Raw genomic sequence first — 6134 nt, 5'->3', positions numbered from 1 at the left:
ACACTAAAAATGTTTGTAGAACAGCTGATTTTCATACAAAAAAGTCTAGTTTTGATTTCCCACAGAAAAAGCAAGTGAATCCCTTTTTTATAACCTTAATTCTATTAATTTACCCATTGATAATTATGTAATTAAGGTATTTAATTGAGTTTTATGGGGATAATAACTGAATAAATCTTTGGATTGCAACATATTCAGATATTCGGGGATAATCTGCACAATTTAAGAGCTTTTCTGACCAAAACACATTAAAGTGAACCTTATTTAACAGTATACCTTTAAAGGGCCTCAATACTTTACTAAATGTGAAAATTCAGGGTCAGTATTAGTTGTATTTGTCAAATTGAATGGGTTATACTCCTTTAAAAAACTCAATTCATGCAGAAAACACATTCAAAACCCCTCTATTATAATATAATCCATTAATTTTGCCAAAATCTGGGATAAACCTATTAAATACTGTAAAAGAATTCCTTAAAATATAATTCATTTACAACAGAAAATATTTAGACCCCTAATGTAAACCAAAATCTCAACCTAAATGTATCAAAAACTTCAAATTAATGTATAAAATCATTGATCTCTGGCTACCAAACAGCTTGATTTAGTTTAAAGTGGTACCTTTGAAGTGTCGGTAGGAGAAAGTCTCGCCTCCATACCACTCCATGGCAAGATCAGGTCCATGTTTCCACTCTATACTGGTGATGAGATTCACTACAGAGTCTGATGTGAGAACAGCTTTTTCACCTATTTTCCCGTAGAGTGGTTCTTCTGTAAAATAAAATAAATTAAACATAAGTGAATTTGAATTTCTCTGTTTAATTACTGAAATGTATTTTTTCTTTAATCAAGTGTGTCCTGCTCTAGTTTTAGTAAAAGTTAAGTAAAAAGTACAAAGTACAATATTTTCCTCTAAAATGCAGTGGAGCATAAAGTACATAAAATAGAAATACTCAAAATAACAAGCAGTAAAACTTTACTTAAAGCCTCCTGTTTAGCATTTACAGCAGTATTTAACATTTAACACACTCTGATGTTGTTTTTTAGCAAATATAAGTGTTTGTCAATGATTGTAACTCCTCATGTGGGATCCATAACTGTAATCAGATAAAGACAATTTAGTAAAACAGTTATAATAATATAAAATATGTCTTCATAGGAGAAGTTATAATTGCTGACAAATATTGTACATTAATAAACATTTAAAGGACAGGTTCACAGTTTTTCAACTGTGTCTTAAAACAACAGTCAGGTGTCCATATGAACAGTGAAAGAGGTTTTCCTCGCTGTAATCATTCCTCCTGTTCATACTGGATATTTAAAGATCCTTCAAATATGCTTTCAATGTAAGTGATGGAGGCCAAAATCCACAGTGTGTCCACACAGTCATTTAAAAGTTGATGTGAAGCTTATATGAGGCTTCAGCAGTCTGAGTTAGTCATATCAAGTGGATATCTGACACATTTACAGTCTTTTTAGCTAAAAATTCCCTCTTTGTGTTTCCTCAGACAGTGTTTCCCTGTTGAGCTGTGGTGGAAGTATAGTAACAAAAAGAGGAACTTTGGCACTAAAAAGACTGTAACGTTGAAAGATATCTACTTGATTTGACTCATTTGGACGCTGAAGCTTCATATTAACTTCAGATAAACATTTAAATATTTTTGCACAGAAGGAGAACTGTGGATTTTGTCCTCCATCACTTCCATTGTAAGTGCATTATGAAGGGATCTTCTAATGGTCAGTATGAACAGGAGGAATGATTACAGCAAGAAAAACACGTTTACATGTTCATTTGGGCTCCTGACTGTTGTTTTAAGACAGACTTGAAATGTGAATCCGTCCTTTTAATATATACTTACAACTACATTATCGTGTGTTATGAACCTTTATTAAATGTTTATAAATGTTCATATACATTTTATTAATGCTAAATAGGGGGACTTGAAGTGTTACCCAAGTGCCTCGGGTAATTTTCATCACTGATTCTAGTCTATTTCTAATTTAGGGGACAAATATCCTTTTAAAACCTCTTTACAAATACCTTTTGACCCCTCATCACATCATTATTCCTTAAACCAGATTTATAAAACTGTTCACAGCCAAATATTCACAGTTATAAAAGGCGTCAAATATACATTTCTGTTGTCACAGTTCATGTAAATGTGTACATGTGGTAAACAGAAACTAGACTATCTAAAACAAGAGTGTCGTCACAAAACGAAAATCGAAACCAAAAAATATAACACAAACAATACACAGAATCATAACATGATATTATAATTTTCTCAACATTTAAATTATTCAAAACTTACTGTTGGCTGCCACTGCGGTCCATAATAGAAAGTAAAGCAACAACATCTTCTTGTTCTCAGTTGGGCTTCAATAGAAGTAAGACACATAAATTCACAGTGATTCTGTTGATATTTAAAAACATATAAAAACTTTTTTTTTTTTTACTATATATAGATTTATAAATGTATTCAGAAAGTTAAAAAGTAGGAAAGGCTTCTGTTGACAGCTGTAGCTGAGAGTGAAGGAAGTAAAAGCAGCAGAACAACAAGAAGTGGTTCACATACATGACGAACTTCTGACTGAGCAGCTGTCATCATTTTATTTATATTTCATTAAATGTTTCAGTCACTCTGTAAGTTAGTGTCATAAAGAGAGAAGATCAGTTTCCTTAAGACAGAACTGTTGATTTACTGTTGCCTCTAAAACACAAACATGCAGGAAGAGAATAAAAGAAATAAATCAATAAAAACATTTCCTTCTGCTATTTTGATATGGAGGGTTTTAAGGGCTGAAACTAAATATATAAACACATAAATAATTACATAACTAATTCTTAAATATATGAGTAAATATATAATTATAACAACAAAATGCTTAAATAAATGAATAGATAAATAATTGTGTTATTCAGTGTTTGATTATCACCACAAATAAATCACAAATTAAATCAGACATTAAATATATAAATGTTAAATTTGTTTTTTAAATTCATATATATATTACACATTCATACATTAATTTATTTACTTATTCATTTATTCATACATTTATTTACCTATTTATAACTCTCTTTATTTATTTATATATGCTTCCATGTATCCATAGTGTAACTTGCTGCAGTGAAATAAATAAATGCGTCATCTTCATCCATCAGCAGTCAGGGGGTCGGACTCTGCCCTGTGATTGGTGGTTGAACTTGAATCTGCTGCTTTTGCCTAATTCAAGATGGCAGCACCTGGTGCAGATTTAAATTAAATCTTGTGTGTTACAATAGTAGATATGTCGGCTGTAGCTGAACAGATGGAGGCAAATTACAGTTCCTGTGCTTTATTAGATCAGATTGACGGCTTCACTGAATGAATTGGAATGATACTGACCCGACTGACACAGAAATGAATGAAGCTGTATTCAGGATCTCAGATCCTGCTGGTCTGTAATACTGTTCATTCACCAATCAGAGTATGAAAAGATCCTTCAAATGTGCTTTCAATGTAAGTGATGGAGGCCAAAATCCACAGTGTCTCCACACAGTCATTTAAAAGTTGATGTGAAGCTTATATGAGGCTTCATCAGTCTGAGTTAGTCATATCAAGTGGATATCTGACACATTTACAGTCTTTTTAGCTAAAAATTCCCTCTTTGTGTTTCCTCAGACAGTGTTTCCCTGTTGAGCTGTGGTGGAAGTATAGTAACAAAAAGAGGAACTTTGGCACTAAAAAGACTGTAACGTTGAAAGATATCTACTTGATTTGACTCATTTGGACGCTGAAGCTTCATATTAACTTCAGATAAACATTTAAATATTTTTGCACAGAAGGAGAACTGTGGATTTTGTCCTCCATCACTTCCATTGTAAGTGCATTATGAAGGGATCTTCTAATGGTCAGTATGAACAGGAGGAATAATTACAGCAAGAAAAACACGTTTACATGTTCATTTGGGCTCCAATTGGACTATTTTAACACACATCTGTAAAATGGTGTCTTTTAATGTCCTGAGAGGAGGGAGAGGTCAGCGGTTTCCAGCGGTGACTTTGACTAAATGTTTTTTTTCTAACTCTCTGATATTTGACGACGTGAAAACACGGAAATAAATTAACAGGTTAAATCTCCCCCTCTGACTCCCACACTGTCTCCACATGAGTCCTGTAGTATAAATATAAACAGGTCTATATTCACCTGTTGACACATGAAGTCAAAGCTGTTCTCCAGCGGCTGTCCGGCCGAGCGGAGCCGCATTTAGGGTCTCAGACAGCGGGGAGAGCAGCGGCTCATCTCCGCCTCCTCCACAGGCTGATTCAGGCAGGAGAACCTGCCGTCAGTCATCAGTAAGTGGAGGGACACAGTAACAACAACACTGCGTTTAATTACTGAGGATCAACTCGCTTCAACTGTTTCTCCACACAAACAAACTCAACTACAAAATTGCAGAAAATATTCCAGCCGTTAGTTGTGAGTTCACTTTTAGTTCCAAACGACACTTTTAACAACCAAACGGCAGATTTCTGTTGTTTCTGGAGAAGCTAATATCGCTAAAAACATGAACAAAGAGCCATTAAAGTGTCAAACTGTCGGTTACATTACCTTCAACAATCTGCGTCAAGGTGTCAGACAAGGTGAAATTAAATTAAACAAATGTCACCAGGAAATAGGCGGGGATAGACGACGTGTTGCACTATATTCTGTCACCTGTCACATTTTTAGTGAGTAAGCTGCTGTGTGACGGTGACCCTCAGCAGGTGTTACAGTCACATAAACTAGAATAGAAGTTAAAACTAAATCTGGACCTTGCAGCCAGGCCAAACAAGTTCACATCACTTTGTGTTAAAACTTGATCACAATCACAAACATTCAAGGGGGACTAAAGGTTTATGATAAAGACAAGAAATAAAAGAAGAAATAGTTAAATATCTTGTAAAGCTTACAGTTGTTATACGTTTTAACAGCTGTTTTGTTTGTACATTCGGATATTGAAGAAATGTATTGTTTGATATGAGCAGTCAGCTCTGAAATGTTTGGCTTTTTGCTTGAAAAAAATGGTTCTGGGGACATAAAATTTGGTCCAAATACGGAAATTAATCAGAACTTTGAGTCTTAAACCAAATTAACTGGCTGATAAACTCTCACTTGTAATAAGAATGGCGCCATCTGCTGGGAAAATAATTTATAAACTTCAGATTCCTCATAAATCCTACACAATAAGTGACCTCTGTTAGGCACAAAGGGAGATCACAAAGATCCATTTGAATCATCCAGTGGAGGAAAGTTCTGTCATGAATTTAGGAATAATAGAGGATCATTTTCAGACTATTCTGATGCATACAGTTTTTTTTTTATAAAAAGGTGGAACAAAAGTTTTATATAAGCTTTAGGTCATCAGATATAGTGTCAATTATTATCTCATTAATAGTATTAATTTTTGTGTGATATTTTTCCAGTTTGAAGAACACGAGGAGTTCTGTTCTTCTAACCATTGTTTCTGAGACCTAACGAAAGCTCCTTCTGCCTCCTTTTATACATCTTATCTAATCTCTCTGGCAAATTAAACACTTGTATTTCTTCTGTTAAGGTGTCTGGTGATACTTGAGAGAACAAGGAAATACATGTGATAATGTTTTGTTCCTTTAATTTCCCAAGTTGAGCAAGATTACTTCCAAACCTCCTGAGATATTTCACTGACTTGTAAATAACTCCCGATTTAAACAAAAGGATTTTGTTGAGTGTGTTATTAACTGCAAGACTTCTGGTTTTATTTCCTCATATGTAAAAGGAGAGTTTCTCAATTTCCAATAATTTGCTGTACAACCACTAACTTAATATTCATGTAGATAGCTTTATGATCTCTTAAGGGAAGAAGCTTTACTGAAACATCTTGCTCTTTAAAAGTTTTGGAAACCAACCAGAAGTCTGAGCGAGATCACCTTGTGTTTTCTTTGTTATTCCAAGTGAACTTTACCACATCTGAGGATTTAACTCTCCATAAGTCTATTCAGTCTTATCTCTACATAACAAGTATGTATATTTCTGCCATTATCATGTGCAGGTGGCCATCTATTCATCAGGGGTTCAAAGTTACATTAAAGTCCCCTCCAACTAAGATGTGGGATTAAATAAAAAAGTTAA

The sequence above is a fragment of the Thunnus thynnus genome, chromosome 24 (genome assembly GCF_963924715.1).
Source record: "Thunnus thynnus chromosome 24, fThuThy2.1, whole genome shotgun sequence".
In the NCBI taxonomy this organism is placed as follows: domain Eukaryota; kingdom Metazoa; phylum Chordata; class Actinopteri; order Scombriformes; family Scombridae; genus Thunnus; species Thunnus thynnus.
The sequence above is the reverse complement of the archived record's forward strand: the minus strand, read 5'-3'. Positions refer to the sequence as shown.